The sequence below is a fragment of the Bombus vosnesenskii genome, unplaced genomic scaffold (genome assembly GCF_011952255.1).
Source record: "Bombus vosnesenskii isolate JDL3184/JDL3185 unplaced genomic scaffold, Bvos_JDL3184-5_v1.1 scf7180000013319, whole genome shotgun sequence".
Lineage (NCBI taxonomy): Eukaryota > Metazoa > Arthropoda > Insecta > Hymenoptera > Apidae > Bombus > Bombus vosnesenskii.
This window is the reverse complement of record NW_022882964.1, coordinates 951,791-978,062: the sequence shown is the minus strand read 5'-3', so window position 1 is coordinate 978,062 and position 26,272 is coordinate 951,791. Positions and strand designations below refer to the sequence as shown.

General features: G+C 37.4%; 1 protein-coding gene across 2 annotated transcripts in view; it reads right to left on the bottom strand.

Annotated features, from left to right (window-relative positions):
- LOC117235679 (D-galactonate transporter) overlaps positions 1-16,504 on the bottom strand; it is a 35,427-nt gene extending 18,923 nt beyond the window's left edge. The window contains exon 1 of one of the 2 annotated variants that reach the window (XM_033497943.1): positions 16,245-16,504. The gene's annotated coding sequence lies outside the window, so the exon portion shown is untranslated. The remainder of the gene's footprint in view (positions 1-16,244) is intronic. The other variant, XM_033497942.1, reaches the window with a different exon arrangement.
- Between the last annotated feature and the right edge of the window lie 9,768 nt (positions 16,505-26,272).

Sequence of the window (26,272 nt, the reverse complement as noted above, 5' to 3'; positions counted from 1 at the left end):
AATTCTCAACCTGAGAATTGATTGTAATTTTAATAAATATTAAAAAAAAAAAAACGTGGAAGTTGTAACGTCAATCCATATCAGAGACTAGGCCGCTGTCACGACCGGCTCACTAAAATCGCACATAAAGATGTGGCGGTACTCGGCTACAATGTATATCAGTGCCTAATGAACCATCAACATCCCAACGGTCCTTCCACCGAAGGTTCTAGAAGAAAGAGCACGTGGCAACGGTCGCGGACGCCCAGCAAAAATGCATGGACGGTGGGGATGTCGAGGGATGACAAAAGAAAGTAATCGGATCCGATCGAAAGTCAAATCATAAGAGCTTCAGTCTGGGAAAGTCACGCCTAGAGTTCGGAAGTGGATTGTACAGTGGATTGTTGTTAGAAAAAAAATAAAGTTTCCTTTTTTTATTTTTAACCTCAAATTTCTGTTTTTATTTTGTTATTTTACGTGACACTAGCGTGCGGATCTGGACCAGCTGAAATTGTATTCTTACTTATAATTACGCTTCTATTTAAATATGTTTTCTGCCTTGCAATTTATCCACCAGTTTTCTTTGTTTACACATCGGATAACCTCAACATTCTCATTCTCGATTGCATCGCATTACTGAAAATTCTCAACGCGAGAATTGATTGTAATTTTAATAAATAATAATAATAATAATAATAATAAATTGCATCGTGAAGTTCTTAATACGGCGTGTATATCAAATGCGTAGGCGGGGTTCCTGCTTCGTTACCTGTACACCGACCTCGTAAAAATTCACCAAAACTCGAATCGATTAATCAGATCTCGGTTAGCTTGGACATCTTCCACGTGGCGTGCATCATACCCCTCGCTTTTGTTTCATAATATTCGCGTAATTAATAGTAATAATAAATAGTAAATAAATAAACATTCGTAATAAAGGTATTTCGATAAAAAAGGGAGATAATCGTATTCGATGAAATACAAACGGTGCTCGGTAAATTACGTACTTTCGAGTAAATTCTTCCCGATTATAATAACAATAATAATATTTTTGCTACACGGTGACCGTCAGTTGAAACCTTCGCAACACTACTCAGGATGATGATCTTGACAATGTATAAAAAAACAAAAAAGTATCGCGATAGCAGGTGGTTCTCTTCTTGTAAGTATTTATGACGATTTTTAATAAATTTCCTACTTTACGTCTTTAGAACCAGCACGGATCCTCGTTGAACGTGTCACGTAAAATAACAAAATAAAAAAGGAATTTGAGGTGAAAAATAAAAAAAGAAAACTTTATTTTTTTTTTAACATCAATACACTTTACGATCTACTTCCGAACTCTAGGCGTGACTTTCTAAGACTGACTCTTATGATTTTACTTTCGATCGGATCCGATTACTTTCTTTTGTCATCCCTCGACATCCCCACCGTTCATGCATTTTTGCTAGGCGTCCGCGACCGTTGCCACGTGCTCTTTCTTCTAGAACCTTCGGTGGAAGGATCGTTGGGACGTTGATGGTTCATTAGGCACTTCAGCGATATACGTTGTCGCCGAGTGCCGCTTGAAGTATGCTGATCGTGACAAACGCATCGTATAAATTTGAATCCGTTACATCCACGTTGTTCCACATTGTTGCAGCCCGTGAAGTAATTAATACCGCGAATGCATCCTTCCCACGTACACATTGCCTGTACTTTCGCCGCTATAGGACACTAATTAATTGTTAAATAAATGATTTTTACGCGACTTTTAAATCCAGCTTTTTACAGACACTAGCAAAAAAGTGAAAATTCAATAAGATACCTAATATGTCTTTCTCGCTTTTCATTTCTTTTCGTATGTTACGACATAATTATTAGAATATCGTATAGTATTGGTATAAATGTTTCAAACGTACAGTTTAACCATGACAAAGGAAATTACACATTGTCGTCGTAATAACTATTTTGATAATAAAATATGACGATACAATAGGGTCGTCTTTCGACCTAGCAGATTCAGATAATTTTAATATTCATAAATTCACATTGGTAACGTATCAATAAATTTAATATTCATAGACCGTAATTAAAAACGCATTGAAATTGCAATTTAAATCCATGAACATGGCACAGCCGGTAAATACCATTCTATTAAACAGGGTTATTTATTCAAGGCTGGTGTAATTTCTATTCAAGCTGATTTGCTATGCAAATAATTGCTTAGAGTAAAAGTACGAAACTCTACTGTCGTTATTTATGCAAAATTTATAAATGATGCAACGATATCGTAGACGGAAAACATCAAAGCGTAAGGATTTTAGCTTCGAAGTTAAAACGTCGACCGATAATTTTCAATTAACTTTCTTAATTTGTCAAATACATAAATTTGAGATAAATAAATAGATCGATTGAAAATGTCTCGGGTGGCTGGGTGTAATTTAATAACATGCTAATAAACGATTTGTCATCGTCTGGCTAATCAAATACTATGCGGCAAAACATCGTAGACGCGCAAAAACGTCGATTACTATGTTACGTTTACGTCTCTTGTCGTTAAGAACACGCTCTGTTGCGAATGAGCGAATTTCTTTAGCAATTTCAACCGCTATCGCGGTTTATCGCAATTTATGGCGACGATACCGCAAATTTAACGCTTTACCCTAGAAGGACAGTGAGAAAGAGCTAATGCGTCGATCATTACGTAGCCCGATGAATGGCGAGTGTTCGGTAGAAACGCGAACTCACATGTCCGTAGGTTTCTAACGCGTGCGACTTGGTCACCTTGAGCCAAAATCATTCAGACGTAACGAGATGTTATCGCTTTGATAATATTAATTCCATCGTACGTGACAATCTGGAGTCGTTGACATCAGATTTATAAGAAAACACCGGTGAATTTCCTTTTCGAAAATTTGTTCACAACTTTTGTCTAAAACTGTGAGGCACTTCCTTGATTAATTTAAGGTCCGACGGTTTCGTGTACTCCGTTGTCATAATATAAAGTTCTTTTGTTCGATATATCTGAAACTTTACCGTTTTAACTTGGAAATTACGAAGAATTATAAAGCGTAGTTGCATTTAGTTTACAGGATGTATATGTTATGTAATTTAAATATTTATTATAGATATATACAGGGTGGTTGGTAACTGGTGGTACAAGGGCGGAAAGGGGGTGATTCTACGCGAAAAAAGAAGTCGAAAATGTAGAAGAAAAATTAAAAAAAATTTTTTTTTAATTTTTCCATCGAGACAACGATCTACGGTGAGATAAGTTATAACGTACCGCACGCGTACCGAGCGAAAATTCAAAGTCGATTTTCACGAAAACAAAGCCTCGAACGAAAAATTGTTATTCCATATTTTCGACTCCTTTTTTCGCGTAGAATCACCCCCTTTCCGCTTGTACCACCAGTTACTAACCACCCTGTATAAATATAGCCATTTAATAATATTTGAAATTAATACGTCCATTCTCTTTGACCTTTTAGCTCCCAGGCTTTCTCCCCTCTATTCGTTCCTTTAAAAATTACTCTCGCTCACATCGCACGTGTTCATTCACGATCTCGTCTCGATCGTAAATTAATTCGCGTTTCAAATTATTTATTTAAAATGTTGTTATTACGTGTCGACGATTAATATATATTTTAATGTTTCGTTTGCAATCATGGAAGTTAAAAGATTTATCAATTCCGATTAGCATAATTAAAGGTTTTTTTCGTTCGCTTTGATATTTCTATTTGTTAGATTTTCCGATATATTCGTCGTTCTTTGATTCTGCAAATTGCACGAGTCAGAGACCGATCTTAAGCAGATTTCTTTGAATTCCGTATCCAATTCGTCGAGTATTTTCTCAAGGAAGTTCAAAATCGAACGACTCTGATCGTTGTTTTCTCCACGTGTATCTTGAATCTTCATCTCGCACGAACGCGGAATTATAATCGGTTCGTTCTTTCCTTGATAATTTCACTCAATTATCACGTTCTTCGTGAGATTTACAAGCGTCCTAATGCATTTATTAATAAGTTATTGTTACATATAAATTATTAACAATTGTAGTACGAATCACACAGGTAGTTAACAGCATTCGTTATCGAGATCGTTAGATATTTTATTTCCATTTATACAAAATTGAAAATTGGTAGAAATCGTAGTGCAATCGTCGATGCAGCTGTCTGATAAATTATTTTACCTTTCGCGAATCTTATCACGACTCGTATGTACAATTCTTTTTCCTCTGTTTTAATATTTATGAACTCGCTTGAAAGTCAGCTTGAAAATAACGACGATATAAGAATTTGCTGGAAAAATAAGCTTTTCATATCGATCAATTAATCTAATTGAGATGGATTTTCACGTTTACAACGTTATTACGAAACATGAATCATAAAGTACACTCCTCTATCTTCCTAAGAATTCGTTAAAAAAGTATCAGAGACGAATAGTGGCGTCATAAAAAATAATTTTTTTTAATTCACAGAAAATTCGTCGCGACGATATTTGCCGAAAGAGATCGGATGTGTCGCTCTTAAATAAGTCGGTGTCACGGTACACCTAATAATTAAATACTAATCAGTAAAATAATACGGCGCGTAATTGAGCACTGAATCGATCGATCTTCGCTAACTATATCCGCGATCGATTTGTATAATTGTACGTTTCATACGAGGCACATTTATATCGCATCTTTCGCGAAATCACGTGATATCTAGAAATAATGGTGACGTAAAAGAAACGGTAGTATGTATAACGAGATAATTACAAAAATATAGTCGTGTAACGATGTTGCCGTGTATGACGATTTAGGATTTATCATTCTGACAACGCTTGACGTAAATACATTGTTACTAGAAATAGTCAGCAACTCTGTTGTCTTAATATAAAATTCTTCTGTTCGAAATATCTGAAACTTTACCGTTTTAAATTGGAAATTACGAAGCGTAATTGCATTTAGTTTACAGGATGTATATGTTATGTAATTTAAATATTTGTTATAGATATATACAGGGTGGTTGGTAACTGGTGGTACAAGCGGAAAGGGGGTGATTCTACGCGAAAAAAGAAGTCAAAAATGTAGAATACAAATTTTTCGTTCGAGGCTTCGTTTTCGAGAAAATCGACTTTGAATTTTCGCTCGGTACGCGTGCACCTTATCGCGTCTCGTTATAACGGATCTCACTGTAGATCGTTGTCTCGATGGAAAAATTAAAAAGAAAAAATTTTTATTTTATATTTTCGACTTGTTTTTTCGCGTAGAATCACCCCCTTTCCGCTTGTACCACCAGTTACCAACCACCCTGTATATAAGATAGATAAATCTGAATCTCAATATTTAAGTCCCTTCTGCTTTCTTTCGTATTTTGTTTGAAAATGTTTAAACGTTCGTTCTTAGAGATTTTAATCTTTCATCGAATAATATGTATTTATTTCAAATAATCGAATATCTCCTTTTCTAACGATCTTTCTCAATAAATAATTGTCCATATCATTGTGACGATACTTGACGTAACTACATTGTTACCAGAAATAGTCAGCAACTCTGTTGTCTTAATATAAAATTCTTTTGTTCGAAATATCTGAAACTTTACCGTTTTAACATTGAAATTATAAAGAATTATTTAAGCACAATTGCATTTAGTTTACAGGCTGTATATGTTATGCAATTTAAATATTTATTATAGATATATATATATATATAAGATAGATAAATTTGAATCTCAATATTTAAGTCTCTTCTGCTTTCTTTCGTATTTTGTTTGAAAATTTTTAAACGTTCGTTCTTAGAGATTTTAATCTTTCATCGAATAATATGTATTTATTTCAAATAATTAAACATTCCCTTTTCTAACGATCTTTCGCAATAAATAATTGTCCATATCATTGCACGATAATTTACGAGATATTGTTCCTTTTTATTACCGAATTTCCAATAAAACGATAAGGATAATCGTTAGAGAATAATCATAAAAGTAGAAGCAGAATGTATCGAGTAAAAGTAAAAGGTTGGTAATTATTATAAGGAGATGCAATACGTAATAACAAGGGAACGTAAAAATACATGATTCCTACTCTGTTAGTATGCAAATGGTATTCGGTATATTTCCACATCAAGTTTCGTTATTCATTAGTACAATTTTTTGCCATGAACTCCACCCAATGATGTGTGCAAGTATGTAACAGGAAACCTTGAAGCAAGTTTCTTGAATATAATACAAATTGATCGATTGTTTTTTTCTTATTTTTGTATCACGTTTGTCGATCGATGTTTCAAGTAAACGTTCGTAAGTTTGACGACGATTAATATGAGATAATTTCTACTACCGAAAACGTGAAACTACACCGTAAAGTCGTTTATTCGCATTGCGTAATATCCTGTTGTCTGTATACCAATCTACGTGTTTAGCTCGGCAATACAACGGTTTTTGTATATTTCTTTTTAAATATAAATAATTACGTTTCAATCGCAGACATTTATGCAAAATTATATTTTTATAAATACGATTGAATCAGACGTGTATTTCACTTGCTAAATATTACAAGAAACACTCTATTTTGCATCGCTCACATGTTTTTCCACTTTTAAATTCCCCATAAAGATCTAGAAATCTACGGTCTAATTATAATACCGATACCATTCCAACGATAATGCTGCAATAGCATAAACGATGGTGCAACTAGCGAGCAATACCATTCAAAATTGTAAATAATATCTATCGGTGGTCGTTAAACAACGTAGAAACAAATAATTTTTCGAAGATGACTGTAATTCAGCGTGAAATCGTATTTCTATAACGTTTACTTATAAATTATAAATTATAATTATCTATAATAAGTATTAACTTATTATAAATAATCAGCCGTGTCACTGCTCCACGCCAGAAAAAATTACTGAAAATTCTCAATGCGAGAATTGATCGTAAATATTAAGAAATAAAAAAAGAAAAAATCGTATTTGCAGTACGCACAAGTATACCATTTTTCCACCATGCGTCCGTGCTACAATGTTAAAACGATTATGGTTTCGCTTAAGAGACGCTGTTATTCGCGACGTTACGACTTCACGGCAATTAAACATTCCGATATATAAACGATATGCAAATTGGCTATAAAAATTATTTCCACGTACCCTTATCTTCCGATCAAGCGTCTTTTATCTGGTTTTTTATAACAATAAGTACTAATATAAATACAAATACTATAATAAATACAATAGTGCGCGAATAGTTTTTCCGGTCGTTATATAATTAACACGTTCCTCAGCCACGTTCTTTTAGCTAATCGATGATACATATTATGTAGTTTCCTGAAGATTCCGCAATTATACGAATAATCGTGAAAAGAAGATAAAAACATATCGGACGATTATCGAATTAACATAAATTAATTTATCACATTATCGATTGGATCGAGATTAAAAAGCTAAAAAGGACTGGTAATTTTTTATTTCCTTTTTATGCAAAGGAACGTGTCGATTTATTGGTTAAATATCGAACGACAGTATCATTGATTTAATTGGAATTTCTTCGTTTATCCTTCCTTCCTTTATTTCCTCTTCTTTTTCTAACAGAGACGACTGTAAAAAATCAACATACATCAAGTTGCTATATCATCGATTTATCCATTATTTAGAATACAAATCCAACTATTTCGGTTGCTTGCGAGCCGATAGTATTAGTCAACGGTGAAGAATTTCAGAATCGTTTAAAAGTAAAATTTTTTCGGTATAGCGCAACGTAAATATCCTCGTACGGATTGAGAATCTCCGCGCGCTATGTCATAACTATATGTATCCAATGTTCGTTGGAAATTTCACCTCTAATGGAATAGTCGTACGAACAGTAGCGCCGACACATAATATAGCATGGCTACGTCGTACCGTCGCGTATCGGTACCTTTGCCTAACACATCATTACGAAAATTCACCGTTTATTGTGAATACCAAAATGTATTTTGTATTCCAAATGTATCTTGGGTTAAATACACATCATTAAAAAAAAAGTCGTATGAACAGTGCCAGTAAAGATCATAAAAATCGAACAGTGAAAGAGACTGGATTCCATCGACGGTAGTCCGCTACTGTAAAGTTTCGCTTCTTTCCGATTCAAACGAATCGTACATTTTCATTTAAATAATACGATATTTTATAATAGCAATGAATAATTGTTGTTATATCTATATTTAGAGGTAGAATCGCGTTAGTTATTAGTTTATTATTCGGATGAAAAACACCACACTTCTCTGAGCCGAAAAACCTTTATTGCACACACTTGGAAGGGACACGAACGAACGAACGGAAATGAAGCTTTAAACTATCGATCTGGGTTATCGACCGTGTCTAGTAATATTTTCTAGTTATTCCTTTTTGTAACTAGTCGTCAGTATATAGATGGCGAACGAGAACTCACGTTGTCATTTTCAACAATAATACGACGAAGACGATACTTAAATTAACGATATTTGTTTTGTTAAATAACGATATTGTTGTTTTTTAATTAACAATAGGACAAATAACGCAACAGAATGGCTCGCACTCGCATCGGTTTCCTCACCATTTCGACCACTGTATTTCCCGACCATGCTAATCCGTCGCTAATCAAAAAATATGTATCGGAAATCCCAGAAATCTACATCCAGACATTATCATCGACAAATCCTCGCTTGTCTATTATTATTTCGTCTATTCATACTGGAACAATTAGTTAACGACGTTATAATAGCCGTAAACGAACGAGGATAGAACGAGAATCGATTTACAATGAAACAGCCGGATGTATTAGATTCTTCTTTTCTGCGAACGTAACGTATCGTAACGGGGAACTGAAGAAAGATAAAAAACAAGAGCGATAGCGTCGGCAGTGGACGACGACGCGGTATACGCTGGCTATAAAAAGTATCGACACACCTTCCTGTTTAATGTAACGTTTACGTATCGGCTAAGTACTACTTAATTACATTCAGGTAGATTCATGGGCAAGCAGCATATTATCGCATTTTTCATGGATAAACCGAGTCGTGTACACGACCGTATTTCATTCTTTTTTACCATGCTCGCCTTAGGCGTATCGGAAGTATTTCCGAGACGCTCGTCGGTAGGCCGCGAATTTTTACGCGAGTTCATAATTTTTCTAATCTGATAATCTCTGAGAATATAATTAAAAAATTAGCACCTCCTGGGTAGGAGATCGTTTTACGTACCAAGTATTTCATAGAAAGCGAAATACTTCGCACGTTTCGTATATCTTTTCGTATGCAGAAAATCCAAATCCATTCAAATGCAGAAAAATCCGCAGTCTATTTATTCGAGTCTTTAACGTATCGTACGTACATCGAGTACATTGCGCATTCGGTTTTCGAGCGAAAGGTTTAAACGGTTCTTCCATTTTTTCCGAAACCTAGTTCCGTCCGAGATTTTTTCCAAATCTGACACTTCTTCGAAAATGAAAGTTCGATTTCAGGTATTCGGCATTCTTTTAAGCAATTTGCCTACGCAGAGTCAAACGTTGTATCGTTCGACAGTATTTTCGTACGACTACGAAACTTTGATTCTACGAGAATGAGAAACATAGAATCCGAGGAAAATTTCATCGCACAGATGTCTCTCGTAGCCGCCGTAGTTTCCTATAATTATTCACCTATGATAGATAGAATCGTCGTTGGCTGAGCCTTATGGGCGTATGCCCGGCAGTCGAGTACGCCGATTGGATATCGATAGCGGGCCCTCTCGATTAAATCACCTGCTACACTTCTTCAGGTATATAGAGTTACCGGTATTCGTAATGACTTCGATAATAACGATCAATCTTATTATTAGTCCGGCTATTGTTTGTAGATGTAGGCCATAACATGTTTAGCGATCGAATGAACGAGCATATCGTCGGGAGACGAAGGCGTGTCCCTCATACTCTACGGATACAAGTTGTACAGGGTGTTACAAAAATCATGGAATAAGACTCTGCGTCTTGATCTGGTCTAAGACTTTCGAGCAGGAATATCAAATAAAGTTGACAAATTATTTGGAACATTGTTAACACTAACGATTATCGTCTCGTTTGAAAGGATCATATAATTGGAATCGTACAAATTCGTGACGATTTTTATCGACGAGTCTCTCAGAATTTCTTATTCGTGCGTAAATCAGGCTGTTAGGTATACATTTTCTGAAACGCGATCTTGTTAGAATTTAATCTCGAAATTAAGATTAATAATCCGTGGAAGACACAACGTTTGTGTTGAAATAATATTATGCGATATTTGTTAAACAAAATTACAGAAAATACAAGCGAGTGTCATGGAACGTCGACAGTTGGCTAATTATTCTCAGACTGACTGACTTAGTGACGCATTTCTTTTTTTTTATTTTGTTGTTTACATTCGCAATTTGTCCAGTTTGGACATTTGGTAGAATTTTTTAGCTGTTGGACTATCATGTGGGTGGCTACCCCCAGTAGGATACCATCTTCGCGTTTGTTAGGTTATGTCCTTTGTGAGGTCTGCTGGGTGTTTCCTTTTCAGTCTTCTATCCATGTTTGAGGTGTTGATCGTTTCCACGGCTAGCCGGTTTGGGTGTGTTCCTATTCTTTCTTCTAATTTCCTCTTTGACCGTTGGTATCCCCAGGTCCTTCCGTATATCCTCGTTTCTAACGTACCATGGGGCGTTTACTATTGTTCTAAGAATTTTAGCTTGTACCGTCTCTATTTTGTTTATATGGCTCGTTGCTGCTGCCCCCCCCCCCCCATAGTGGTTTTATGATCGTTTTGTATATTTTTCATTTATTTTCTATGCTTAATTTGGATTTTCCATTTGTCAGCCGATGCATTTGTCTCCTTGTTGTCTATGTTGATGTTATTCGATGTGTAAACAGAGAAAACACGTGGATAAATTGCAAGGCAGAAAATATATTTAAATAGAAGCGTAATTATAAGTAAGAATACAATTTCAGCTGGTCCAGATCCGCACGCTAGCTGCGTTACCCAATAACTGAAAACCCCGAAGCCAACGTCGCCTGTCTACCGTTTGTGGTCTGACTTCGTCGCAGTCTTTTGTCTACGCGCTGTCGATGGCTTCGGTGCTTGAGAAAACTAAAAACTACTTATGTACAAATTATACTTATCTATAACAAGTATTAACTTATTAGAAATAATTAGCCATGTTACTGCGCCACGCCAGAAAAATTACTGAAAATTCTCAACGCGAGAATTGATCGCAATTTTAATAAATAATAATAAAAAGAAAAGAAAACTAAAAAGACCAGATGCAGAGTTTTCTTATAAATGGTGACCACTTCAACAGTCTGTATTTTGTCTATTATCGATTTAGTATGCTGTTTCCACGTGAGTTGTGTTTCTAGGCGGAGTCCTAGGTATTTGACTTGCCTTGTTCGCCGTTCAGTAGGACGTTGTTGGTGTCCGTTTTCGCAGTGTGAATGTAATATGGTCGCATTTATCGGGGTTTAGCGACCCATGACCCCTGAAAAGATTTTCAACCTCACTCTCTATACAGTAACGAGTGTGACCTGTGTAAGTGCCCTGTTCGAATGCCTGTGTAGATGTCTGTGTGGCGACATGCGCCACGAAATCTTCCAGCAGCTTCGCGATATAAAGCGCGACACCGACGTGCCCAATGTTCCACCCATATCCTCGCGTTTCTTCCGCCGAATTCTCGGAAGAGCGTACACGCGCCAGCCGCCGCGGTCCGTCTAACGAACGCACGCTAGTGGGGATATCGAAGGGCAACGAAAGGAAGAATCCGTTCGATCGCTCACCTCGTCTGTATAAGATTAATATAGTTGTATTCCAACGGATCTCTTAACGTCTCTTTCACCATGCTACTGTAACGTCAATTCGCATCAGAGACCAGGTCGCACACCGCGGGCAGGATGGCGCCCGGATGTCTGCACATCCTTGGCGCGTACCCTCGATAGTCCCAAGTGCCCACCGGAGGTCTTGGAATTTTCATAGTTAAGGTCCTTCGGACCAAGCGAGTATCTCTTGTCTTAGGTTTCCTTTCACGTTTATCGTTTGCCACGGGTTAACACGGAAAGTTAGTTTTTCCTCGCGTCTGGTACGTTCCGTTAGCAACTTTCTCACGAAGGCGGCCAAAGCCCTTCCTGGTCCACCGACCGTCTTATTATCTAATCGGAGACGCTGTCTACTGCCCTCGCTTCCTTAACCAAAATTTTCATCGACAAATCCGATAGTCCCGTGTCCTTAGACACACCCACCCCCAGCTTTCCTCAGACACGGTATCGTCGGCGAAACTCGCTTATTCCGTATCCTTAGAATAGTCGACGTATCTTTACCTGTCTCTACCCTTGTAACAGTCGCGTACCTAACGTATCGGTGTAACTAAGTTTTACATAACGTGGTTGGAGCGAATCGTGATTTATGTTAATTCAGTGTGTACTCCAGTTTGATCGCTGAATTTGTAAGAAAGTTCGATTAAAACAAAATTAATAGTCGTGCTACGACTCGACTATTTTTGCTTTATCACGCAACCCTCAAGTTTACGCGACAGTACGTACGTTTTCTTTATTAAGTTAGTCTGGTAAATTACTCTGATAAGTATCGCGTGCCCGTTGAGATATAAGTCGTATTAGCAAACGACGATATTATATTATATAAGCGTTTAAGGGTGAAATATAATAAAGTTTCACTTGTTTGCGTTAATAATCGGGATCGCTAGATTCAATTAGTTATCTAAATTAGGTAATATTTACTTATTTGTAATACTTATAAATTATACTTATCTATAACAAGTATTAACTTATTAGAAATAATCAGCCATGTCACTGCGCCACGCCAGAAAAATTACTGAAAATTCTTAACGCGAGAATTGATCGTAATTTTAATAAATAAATAAAAAAAAAAATAATCACGATTTTCTCAGAATGCGGTGTTGACCGAACTGTACATCGTTTAAACGTAGCTAATGGTTGTTGACACGAAAGAATCAAAGTAGATTCGACTCGACAAACACTGGTTCAGGAAATATCGCTTAAATGATAGTTATTCGACAGCACACGCCAGTTATATCTGTTTACACTTTCGTAACAACCGTTGCGCAAATAATGCAGAACCATATCGCGATCGAGGTCCGATCTACTTGGCGTTCACTGGATTCGCAGTGACATATACAGTGACTCATGAAAATGTTCGAAGATTTAACGTAGAAAACTGATGCGTTGTACGGTGACTATAAAAGATACCGACGTACCATTGTGTTTATTATACTTACGTCTAAGTTAGTCAGATGCGACTACGTTAAATTTTGTAGCATTTATTTTTCAATTCTATATATTTCAGTATTTCGATACTCCGTTTCGGTAGATTATTTTTATTTCGATATTTTGCCTTTCCAATCTTTCCATCCCTGACAGTTTGTTTTCGTTTTCGATTACGTCATATTTAAAATTCTGTCGTTTCATCATAGAGCGACATTAAGATCGGAAAATCAAGAAAAATGTATCTCGATCGAGAGTATGACAGCTTGGAATATTTAAATGCCGCGTTAGAAAGTCTATCGTCGAATCTGTGAGAAAAGGAGATCTCGACAGTCGAGAACAGAAAATTACAAGGATAATATTTGATCGTCGTTTCTCTTCGCGAACATCGTACGTTGAACAAATAATGTATTTTATAAGCTTGCCAGTAGATTTTTCTCTTTCTCTAAAACTTATTCGTGTTTCGTTACTTTCGAAATACACGCGTCAGACTTATTATTCGTAGATTACGGCACACGGTGTTTATTCTGTTAAAATATAAGCGCGATTCAGAGTCAGCTCGAAACACGAAACGCGGAGCTTTCCGCAAGAAATCCGTGCGTGAGTCGTACCGTTTGGAATGAGTTCCGGAATGCAAAACGCTCATGTTCGTGATTACGTAGTCGTACACGTAGTTATTATGTGCACGGACGCGTTTGTTGTCCTTTAATAATTAATTATCTACTGCCGTAAAAGAATTTTCCATAATATCGCGCGAACGATCGCCCAAACTGATCGAATTTATTCCATCTATACGTTATACGGGTTGGTTGGTAACTGGTGGTACAAGCGGAAAGGGGGTGATTCTACGCGAAAAAACAAGTAAAAAATGTAGAATACAAATTTTTCGTTCGAGGCTTCGTTTTCGAGAAAATCCACTTTGAATTTTCGCTCGGTACGCGTGCACCTTATCGCGTCTCGTTGTAACGGATCTCACTGTAGATCGTTGTCTCGATGGAAAAATTAAAAAAAAAAAAAATTAAGCTAGTCATCTTTTCCATTTATTTAGCAAGTTACTAACTTTGCTGCCACTAACTTTAATTATGTGTACATTAAACTATGGATTACGATTCTTCGTGATACGCTCGAAGCCGTACGAATATAGTACGTTATCGTAGAATCAAATGTACAAAAATCCAAAAAGGAAATTACACGGATCCGCGTACGATGTTTCTTGGAAAACGTAAATAAACGAGAGAAGTATATCGGAATGGGAGAATACGATTTTCCCAGCGTTTAAGAAAAATAACATTTTATACGAGTTATTGCACACTCGAGTACGCGATAAGTACGTAATAACTTCCGTTCAATTATAAATTTCTAGTCACAGTATCGATCTCGGTATCAAACAATACGAGTTCGATAACGTCTCATCGAAATAGAAGTACATAATTAAATCACATCTCTTTCCCCGATTTTCATAATGTTATCTCTCGTTCGACATCGAGCCTCTCGGTTCTCAACCTTCCGTTACACGTACGTGTGAACATATTCCATTGTAAAAATACTTTGTAACTTGCAGAACCGTTCGTTAAATATGAGAGAACAACACTATACTATAATTAATACAATATTAACTATATAATAACTGTATAATTAATACATTATTTATTATATTACCAATAATAACTATATAATTAATACAATATTCTATGCAGTAATTATAAAAATTATAAACTGCGAGTATTTTATTTATGCAATTTGTGCAAGTTAGTTTTACGAACATAAAGGAACATAATTTGGATAGAAGTTTGTTTCACCCGTTACAAATGCGGTCGAACCTCGATAACTCGAGCCTCTGTAATTCGAAAACTACAATTTTGTTCGTTCTCCTGGTCCGCCGTGGAAACCTCGGCAAATCGAGATATAAACCTACTTCCTAAAAACCTAAACCTAATCAGTTTGATCAAGTTGAAGTTTGATCAAAACTACCAAAACTCGATACTACAGCTATATATCGTTATTTTTATTATTCTATCCTGTTTTTCGACGCGACTTGAAAAAAAGGAACTCGTTTGGCCTGGCTTACAGAATGAAAAATAACAGGCATATACTTAGAGCTTACAATGAAAAATCGTATCTCAAAGTCGTTACGCTTGTGATCCTTGCACCACGCGTCTGCGTGTCCCTCGCACGCAACTTACAGCGGCTACGAAAGATATTCGCACATATCCGTATCCTTATGCTTCGATAAAGCGTCTTTCCATTAGGTTCTACGTATATACGTTTCACTTCCGTCGTATCAAATTTGTCTACTTCCACGAATGTTCGTCAACGTTAAGTACGATGAACGCTATTTTTTTTTTTTATTTATTTGTTGAAATTACAATCAATTCTCGCGTTGAGAATTTTCAGTAATTTTTCTGGCATGGCGCAGTGACATGGCGGGTTTACATTAGAATTAGGGTTAGGGGCGTGAAACGAATCTTCGTTTGGGTTACGCGTTGTCGTTACGCAATAGAGAAGACATTGACTAGTGCAAATACGATTATTATAGAACCGGACAAGTAACCGTGGTAGTTAGGTACTCGAGAAACTAATGACAATGATCCTAGGTTCAATAACGAATCCGCGGTCGACGGGATGATAGATGAACGTACTCACAAAATCTAAGTCGGACGCGTAATATTCACTGATCGTAAAGAGTTACTCCTTTCATCAATGAAATCGCGATGATGCGCAAACTGTCATTTATTTTTCCAAGTACGTAATATCCATGTACGTCTAAATGCATATTCCAGAAGTGGAATTTCTTCTTCCTCGCGCGTCTACGTTAAGCCGTTTCCGTCCGTCGAATTTGGTTTGCTCGAAAAACACGACGCGCGTTTTCGCATTTACGGAGAATCTGACGACGCAAAAACAGAGAAAACGTCGAAGCGTTATAGCGCTCGTTGTAATTAATAATCGAACCGGATACCTTCCGTTTGTTAATCGTATTAAAAATACGAGTTCCCTCGGAACTCGAGTTACCGAGACTCGAGATCAACCGCTAAAATAAATCGTCTATTATTGCTTCTTACTTACCTATTCGTTCTGCTCGTTTTTCAGCTGAAATCACCAGTACGAAGCTCGAAGAGAAAAAAGAAAGAATATAATTAGTATATCACTATCGATTCGATGCACAGACACACTGAGACGATTTAACAGAGTAAAAAGTATGCTTGTACGTGGCCGATCGTATACACGGAGATGGATCCCTCCGAATGCGAGGGATGCAGGACTAAATGAGAAACGAGCCAGTGGACAAGCTTCATTTATAAGAAAGTGTCCAAGGATCGAGCCTTCCGCGGACACTATCGAGGAAGGGGCACCTCGAGCTCGTATATTAACAGGTAAGTACTTGGCTATGGTGGGAGTACGCGATACTCTTGATCTTTGATTTCCAAGGTCCGTTCTATCGATCGCTCGTATCTTGTTCCTTTAGAGTCGAAAGTTCAGCCGGAGACTATCGATGTGCGGCTATCGCGTAGGTAGCACGGGATTAACAACGAAGGATTAATATCTGTCACTGAAAAATAATAAAACTTACGCTTTGTCCAATAGTAATATAATCTTTTTTTTTTTATTTATTTAATTGTTTACATTCACGATTTGTCCAGTTTGGACACTTGGTAGAATTTTCTAGTCGTTAGATCATCACGTGGATGTTACCGAAGAGTCCGTACTAGCAGATCTTGGACGAAACACTCGCTTTCTCTCTTCTCTCGTCGTGTCTAAGGTGTAGGTCTGTTAGGTGAGCCTTACCGAAGAGTCCATACTACTATCGCGTGGGTGGCTATCCCCGGTGGGATACCATCTTCGTGTCTGTTAGGTTGCGTCCTTTGTGAGATCTGCGATAGCGACATAACGTAAGAAATATGGAAAATGTGCGTGTACGGAATTTTTGCACGTGACAACAAGAATATAAAGAATCTCGAAATCGTTCATCGTTTTTGTCGTCATACTATCGAACAATTAATTACACGCAATCGTGTGTTTAAGTCGAAACGCGTATAATTTGATGAAAAGGTAGAGACGGTGACGAGAAATGAAAAAAGATGGAGATGAAATCAATTCGCATATGGAATCGTGTAACGAATCACATATGGAACGTTGTTATTACGATTAGGCGATCCTTGAACAACGACGATTATCTTTTTAATGAGAGACAAAGGCCTGATGTTCGTTTTCGAGGTGATTAACCCGCACGATTAAAACGACATGTATGGGTTTCTAGTCGGTGCATTATCGTTGTAACATTGACATACTTATCCAACCGATTCTCGTGCCAGGTAACACTGTAATATGTAACAAAGGGAATTCGAAGACTCTCCTTGAAACGTGTTACCGCGATACAAGAGTTTCAATAGTGTAGGCACCGTAGTTGCCTACATGTAGTTTTTTTTTTTATTTAATCGTTCACATTCGCAATTTGTCCAGTTTGGACATTTGGTAGAATTTTTTAGCTGTTAGATTATCACGTGGGTGGCTACCCCAGTGGAATACCATCTTCGTGTTTGTTAGTCCTTTGTTGTTGTCCTTTGTGAGGTCTGCTGGGTGTTCCCTTTTCAGTCTTCTATCCATGTTTGAAAATTCTCAACGCGAGAATTGATTGTAATTTTAATAAATGAAAAAAAAAAAAAATGTTTGAGGTGTTGATCGTTCCCACAGCTAACCGGTTTGGAACTTGTAGTGGCTACGAAATGTACATGTAATCCGCTGTAAATCCTACACCATACGACTTTTTCACATCTTCTCCTCGTAGACTCAAGGCACGCGATATTTCTTCGTTCTCTCGTTATTATATCAAAGACTAATTGTATCTCGTAGTATACGAGTTCGATCGTTTCGTTCAAAATTCAACATCTCGTTCGAAGATGTGGAAGCTTAGGTGACTCACGATCAGGTAACTTCGACTTGCCATAATTTACAGTAAAACAAGAAGGTAACGCTATTAAGCACATATTATGCTAACTACTGCAATTCTTTACGCGGACATAAAGAGTTGGAGAATTTCATTGTCGTAGCGTGTAGCTATACTACGCTTATACGCAGATACATTGTTATTCGCGTGTTCGATCAAACCCGAGGAAATTATAGGGAACGTAACGCTTCGAAATTAAACGGTCGAGGAAGTATTAATATCAAAGCGATCGTGAAAGATAGTTTAAAAGATCGTTTTAGCAGCATAGTTACTTCTTTACTCTGCCCTGTTCTTTGGAAAAGATGCTGACGGTTTTACAGTTTCCTTGAACTATCTTATCCACTAACTTAGTTTCTATCGCTATTATCCAATCGACTCGTCGACTATCTCGCTTCTATTTATTATTTATTTATTATTGTTTAGTCCGTGCCTTTCGGCTTTGGACGAACTTTCGGTTTTACATCTCTTTCGTCTAATTCTCTTCTTACACGTCTACCTTCCACTCTATTCTATCGCACTACCTTGCTTATTCTACCTCGTGAAAATTAAAAATTAGGAACTATAAATTAGCAACTAATGACTAAAAACTACTGTCACTTTGGTCCTTAGCCTCCTTGTTGTGCCTCCTCCTTGTCGTTTGCCCTTCTCTTCTCTATTATCAGTTCTGCTAAACCTTCTCCGGTCTCGTTCAGCGTTTTTCCTATGTTCTTTGGTCCTCCCGTTATTTCACATTCTTCTATTACGCGTCTTAGGTCTTCTTCTCTCATTCTGCATAGTCTGCATCTTTTTTCCCTCTCTTCTTTCCAGTATTCCTTTGCTTCGGTCTCGTTTCCGCATCCGAATCTTGGTTGTACTTGGATTCCCTTATCCTTTTCCCCCTCTGTTCTTCTTTTTTCTATAATTTGGTCCACTGTCGTCCTTTCTTGCTCCTCTACTGTTTCTATCTGCCTCTTTTGTTCTTTTCTCACCTCTTCTAGTCCCTTTCTCTTTCTCTTTCTTGCTCTTTTCCCTTCCTGACCATTCCCCCATTCTCTCTCTCTCTCTCTCTCTCCTGTATGCACTCCTTTACTAATTCCTTTTTTGATTCTAGGGCTTCCTCTTCGTACCTCGCTGCTCTTTTTAGCGCTTTTTCTTTCATTTCTATCAATTTGCATTCCTCTACCAGTATATAGCTTGGTGTTGATCTCGCTTCTAAATTCGTCATAGTTAGTCCTCGGACTGTCAGTTACGTGACGCAAAGCAATATAATCGACAACCCGAAGACTAACCACGATAAACGCAGAAAATGATCGTAGAAGTCCTAAATCAGTCGTTCTGTTTCGAATCGCTGGAAATTCTACGAGCTTCGAGTGTTCGCAGGATCACAATTTCCTCTTACCCTCTGGTATTTCGTACCGATCCTGACTATACTTATTTTCATTATATCCCTTATTCTTATATCCCTTATTCTTATATCCCTTATTCTCATATCCCTTATTCATCGTTTAACCCCCCACTGTTCGATCGCCTCTCGACTCCTCCATGTTCCCCGACTATCTTTTTCCTTGTCCATTCTCGTCTAATATTCCTTTCACCCTCTCTTTCACCCTCTCTTTCACCCCTGTCGCGAGTACCGCCTTCTCTCGCGCCCCTTTTCAACACGTGTGCCAGGATTCCGACTCATAACAGCACCGTACTCTACGCAATTTTTCCTGCCCCTTCATCCTCGTACTCTCGCTCGTTCTAAATCTCAACATTCCACTCCACCTGTTTAAAATAATCGACGATACAAGTATTACGTTACACGATGTGAAATATTGCATCAGTAGACGCTGTACGATACTGAAAGAAGATCGAAGAAAGTAAATCGTAAAAGAAAAAAGATCGCTTTACCTCCGAATGATTCAGCGCGATTAATTTGTGGCGGATCGGTACCAACAGGACGCCGACAGGTCGAGGAGGCATCGACGCGGTTGTCACAGACGAAATTCGAGCAGCTGTGTATAACAAACCGAAATTCCGAACGCCTTATCGCGTGTGACCGTCCGGTCAGCATCCGTTCTCAGCCGCCTGAGTGGCATTCGATCACTCCAGCTGTTCTCCGAATTTTACACTAAGTATAAACAAAACCTTTTCCAACTCCAACGAATGGAAGAATATAAATGCTCCCTTCAAAATCATCCAGTCTAAAAAAAATTCTTAACTAATCCAAGTATCGAAAGTGTATCATCGCGAACCGAAAAAATTGTATAAATTGAGTAAAAAATAAAAAGAACTTTATCTCCTTTTCGGAAATTAACAAGTTCCTTATTTTTACCTTAATTTTACACGACACGGTCGTAACACCTCCCGAGCGATCCGCGGGTACCAACCGCCAACACCAGAGGGCTACTACGACGACGACGAGTCTGTCTGTCTCGCTAGCGGTCGAATATACGCTGTCACGATACAAATACCGCACCTAGCGAGACTCCCTCTACTTCTAAGGCAGGAACTATCGGGTATATCATAGACTGTGTCGCATCCTAAAGCTAATAAGAAAGCACTTTGCTCAAGCGGCAAAAATAAAAGAAAACAGCTTAATCTTCGGTTGCCTATTTCCTAACAACGCATATTACAAAAACGCTCTGACAACAGGCCACCACATTCTCCCCAGAAGCTTTCCTATACCTAGACGAAAAAAACTACCTCCAGGACCAAAACGATATTCCAATAATTTATCACATAAAAAGAAAAATAGGGATCAAAACCATACTCTACGAAGAAAAACATAAATGGACAGACCGCAGACACCGGGTGGAGATACAACATGTGGCCCTCCCCCGGGAAGACACCAAAGGCAAACACAGAAAAAACACAAAAAAATATTGGTGGATACAGAATCCATAATAAAATAAGAGAGAACGTTAAACCGACAGAACTCGATTCTGACACCGCATAACACAGGTGTAAATTGCAAATATTTGTAAATAAACCTATTTGACATCCCCCTCCCCCGCCCCCTCCCTCTTATTCCATCCCTGCCCAAAGTTACACAGCACCCAAAAAGCAGACTACCGAATCGTCCTGTTCTGCGACCAAATTTTCAGGATAGAAAAAATAAAAAAAAAAAAAAACAAAACAAAATCATATAAAAGCCCCGATCCCCAGCGGCTTAAACCCAAAAATTGTATTAAACGCAAAAAATGTAAAGCGCCGACACATAATATAGTATGGCTACGACGTCGTACCGCCGCGTATCGGTACCTTTGTCTAACACATCATTACCAAAATTCACAGTTTATTGCGAATACCAAAATGTATTTAAAATTGTATCTTGGGTTAAATAAACGTCATTAAAAAAAAAAAAAAAAGGACTATCGGGTACAGCCTTACCGACGAGTCCACCGGTAGTCCCGGGACGAAACGCGAACTCTCTTTGCACCTGGCAGCAACTACGCTTCCTACGAATTATTTTCTGCCTCAAAGTAACGAGCAGAAAAATTTGTTTCGCTTGATAACGTTTACTTCTCTGTCAGCCAAATATTTTCAAGTATTCTCGATTAATCGCACGGCTTTGTACTCGTCAATTTCTTCGAAACGTTATTCCATGAAATCATAATTTATTTCTCGTTCTGTTTCGTATCTCCTGTCAACCGAGAGTATCCAGACTATCGAAGATCGATAGTTGCGAAATACACGTTCGGGTCAAATTGTTGGCAATATCGTGCCGTTTGAACAGGAACTAAGTGGCATTGAGCCAAAGCTAAAGAATTCGATTCATAGACGAACGAACATTAACGTTTCGACGATCAAGTCATCTTTCGTTAAACTACTCGTCTCATCTCGATGCTTACGTAACGTTATTCACGATTAATCACCGAAATGGAAAACGAAGAAGAGAAAGATGATCGATTAAAGAAGATCGTTTCGACGAAACTATCGATCGCGTTGTTACAAAAATTGGAATATTTTCGAATTATGGATCGCAGAGTTAACTGGAAACGCGTTATCGTGGCTTTTGTTAGCAAAGCCAGTTTTCAACGGAGGAAGACAGCGCATTATGTAAATCCACTTCCTCGTAATTAATTGTCGTAATTGTCTTATCGATAAAATATTGGAACGATAACTCGTCTCTGTGAATTACGATTAATAGCAGAACGATACGTTACAGCGTATGTGTCATATTCTGAGATTATTAACATAGCATAGGAAATTATTTCCACATATTCGAATATTACGACTGTAACGTTACGGTAGAATTACACTATAGAGAATTAATCTACAATTATGGGAAAAAGTGCCACGATATATAGTATACTGTAATGTACCATAAAAAAAAAGAAAGCATAAAATAGTGTAAAAAAAAAAAAAGCGTGAGAAAGGGGTAACTTACAAAGAAGTATTATTTATAAATAAACTTATTGGGAATGAACTGAGAGTATGGGTATATGAATTTTATGAAACGTGTACGGAGCATCTTGTCAACATCTTTTATGACTGCACAGTATCGATGGAATAAAAGTTGACAGTAATTTTTCAACATTCTGCTAACTATTTTGTTATTTATTTTTATATTATTTATTTTTTAATCGATCGTCTACAGTTGTACTGTCCGCTATGATAATTTATTTATTATTTATTTAGTAACTCGATGGAAATTGTAGATGAAGTTTCGTTATTTTTGGGAAACCCCCATTCCTATTATAGATTTTTATGATTTTAACGTTGGATTACAATTTTCTAAACGATGTTTTTACGATAGAAGACTGGTTAATAAGTATCAGAGCGTTATTTGATTCGAGCGTTATTAAAAATTTATAGAACAGGCAGATCGTAGGCTGCACAACGATCGATCTTCGTTTATTCTAGATATTAAAAGAACATGGAACGATATCGTTTTAATTGTGTTGAAAATTTGTATAAAATTCTCGGATAACTCCTGCCAACGACAGTAAAAATTCACCGTAATCAATCGAAAGATTAATTTTGTATCGAGGGGATATAAAAATAGAGAAGATATAAAATATAAAAACCACAATTACACGCTCGAAAACGTTTCAACAACTTGGCTGTTTTTATTAAAAAAAAAAGAAAAAAATCTGTCCACGTATCAGCGATCGTAAAAATATTAAACGATTCTACGTATAATACCAAACGGCTACTCGGATAACATTTTCTCGCGAGGAATCGTTGACTGGACAAAACGCAAAATGCGTCTGATTTCGTTCAAACTGATTCTAATTTTAACGTGTTATTTCTTTCTCGTAGAAGCGTCCGAATGGAAAGAAGCCGAAACAAAGGTAAATGTATCCTTTAAAGATCGATCGTGGTATTACCTTTTACGACAGAAATTTCATTTTTGCAATAATTTGTAACGTCAGATCTGAAAGATGATCCACCCGACGACTCATCCTCGTTGAAAAAATATTCTCAAGAAATTTCTGTCGATACGTCGATCTACGATAACGTCGATACCGCGATTCTACCACCAATATACCAACATATTGATGACGACGAATACCGATACAACGTATAATACCAAATTGTTACTCGGATAACATTTTCTCTCGAGGAATAGTAGACTGGACGAAATTTATAACGTCAGATCTGGAAGATGATCTACCCGACGACTCATCCTCGTTGAAAAAATATTCTCAAAAAATTTCTGTCGATACGTCGATCTACGATAACGTGGATACCGCGATTCTACCATCAATATACCAACATACTGATGACGACGAATACCGATACAACGTATAATACCAAATGGCTACTCGGACCAAAACGCAAAATGCGTCTGATTTCGTTCAAACTGATTCTAATTTTAACGCGTTATTTCTTTCTCGTAGAAGCGTCCGAATGGAAAGAAGCCGAAACAAAGGTAAATGTATCCTTTAAAGATCGATCGTGGTATTACCTTTTACGACAGAAATTTCATTTTTGCAATAATTTGTAACGTCAGATCTGAAAGATGATCCACCCGACGACTCATCCTCGTTGAAAAAATATTCTCAAGAAATTTCTGTCGATACGTCGATCTACGATAACGTCGATACCGCGATTCTACCACCAATATACCAACATATTGATGACGACGAATACCGATACAACGTATAATACCAAATTGTTACTCGGATAACATTTTCTCTCGAGGAATAGTAGACTGGACGAAATTTATAACGTCAGATCTGGAAGATGATCTACCCGACGACTCATCCTCGTTGAAAAAATATTCTCAAAAAATTTCTGTCGATACGTCGATCTACGATAACGTGGATACCGCGATTCTACCATCAATATACCAACATACTGATGACGACGAATACCGATACAACGTATAATACCAAATGGCTACTCGGACCAAAACGCAAAATGCGTCTGATTTCGTTCAAACTGATTCTAATTTTAACGCGTTATTTCTTTCTCGTAGAAGCGTCCGAATGGAAAGAAGCCGAAACAAAGGTAAATGTATCCTTTAAAGATCGATCGTAGTATTACCTTTTACAATAGAAATTTCATTTTTGCAATAATTTGTAACGTCAGATCTGGAAGATGATCTACCCGACCGACTCATCCTCGTTGAAAAAATATTCTCAAGAAACTTTTGTCGATACCGCGATTCTACCACCAATATACCAACATACCGATGACGACGAATACCGATACAACGTATACATTGGTATCGCTTAAGCTACACCAGCATCTCCACTCAAATTTACATCTTTGCCGATGTAAATAAATAAAACGGATTGACGCCTGTCGTATCGAGCGTTGTACGCCTCTGTCCGCTGAAACGTAATCGAATGTTTGCAAAATAACGGTCGGCGCGGCTCGTGCTGCCTGAGATTCGCCTGAAAAGTTCGCAGGAGAATCGTGAAACGGAAGGATGCAATACGCACTCTCCCTGTTATCGACCATATCAAGAGTATAGCGAGAATCAAGGGAGAACGAACGATGGCGAGCAACACCGAGTCCAGCCGAGGGGTGAGTCGCGCTCCGTGTTTTACTTTCCCTGGACGAATAATACTGCAACCCCTTCGCGCGACCTCGGCACACCGCAAACTAGTAGTATCTTTAATAATATCGGATATAAGAGTAAATTAACGTTCGTTAAAATTAAAAATAGGTAATCGAGTGTGGAGAAAAATTAGAGATACAACGATAGATGGGAATTACGATCTCATTGGAAGATTATTCGTCTTGAGAAGCACGCTATTGGAAACGTGATAGTAGAGTATCTCTTCTTTGGTGTTACATGGACAATGAGAATCGTTGTAACGTGGATATAGTAAAGTGACACGTTAAAGGAATCAGGTACACCAGAAATTATTTTCTTCGTTTGAATTATTTCGATTTAATTTCGATCGTTCGAATTAATATTCCAAGGAACGTGGATTAATCTGCGCCGCAGTGAAATACGTGTTCAGCAAAGTACTGGAAAGTTTATGTAATTGGAAAATTCCGGGAACAGTGAACGAGGATTTCTTATCGTTTCGGTTAAGCACGAATGGTAAAAGAGAATTGTTAATTGTTCGAGGATTCGTAAACCACCTTCCACGATATTCCGTATAACGGTGAATTAATTGATTGATTAATTAAATCAAGTAATTCGGAGGGCCGATTGAAAGTTAAACGTAAGAATCTTCCCCGTGAAATTCGAAGATTATTCGAAGGTATTCGTTCGAAGCGTAACCGACGATCTGATTTAGCGTTATTGAAAAAATTCGAATAAGATGGATACGATAGGTTGATAGTTTTATACCGCGAACTATCTCTATTTAAATTAATCTGAATTAGTCAAAAATAATTTTAAATAATTTCCAGCAGCATCGAACGCATAGTCAAAAATTTGATTAGTTCTCGTTCGAAGATCGTTTTGTCGAGAATTCGGAGTACTTCGTTTGAAACGTGATTTCTTAGAGGGTTTCTTAAACGAAAAATGAAAATTGTTATTGCGCGTACGAAGCAGCGATGATTTAAAGAAATGGAATACGCAAGAAGCTGGTTGGTTCGTAACGATGTTTAAAGTAATTTCAACCAATTCTTACCAAAATTAAACACGTTTTTATGAAACTAAAATTACGTCGGAATTGCTCTTATTCGAATATTTAATTGGAGAATGGAATAGATTTATAAAGATCGTTGTAAGATGAATGTAACAAAGTGTAATGTAATATAAAGTGTAAAA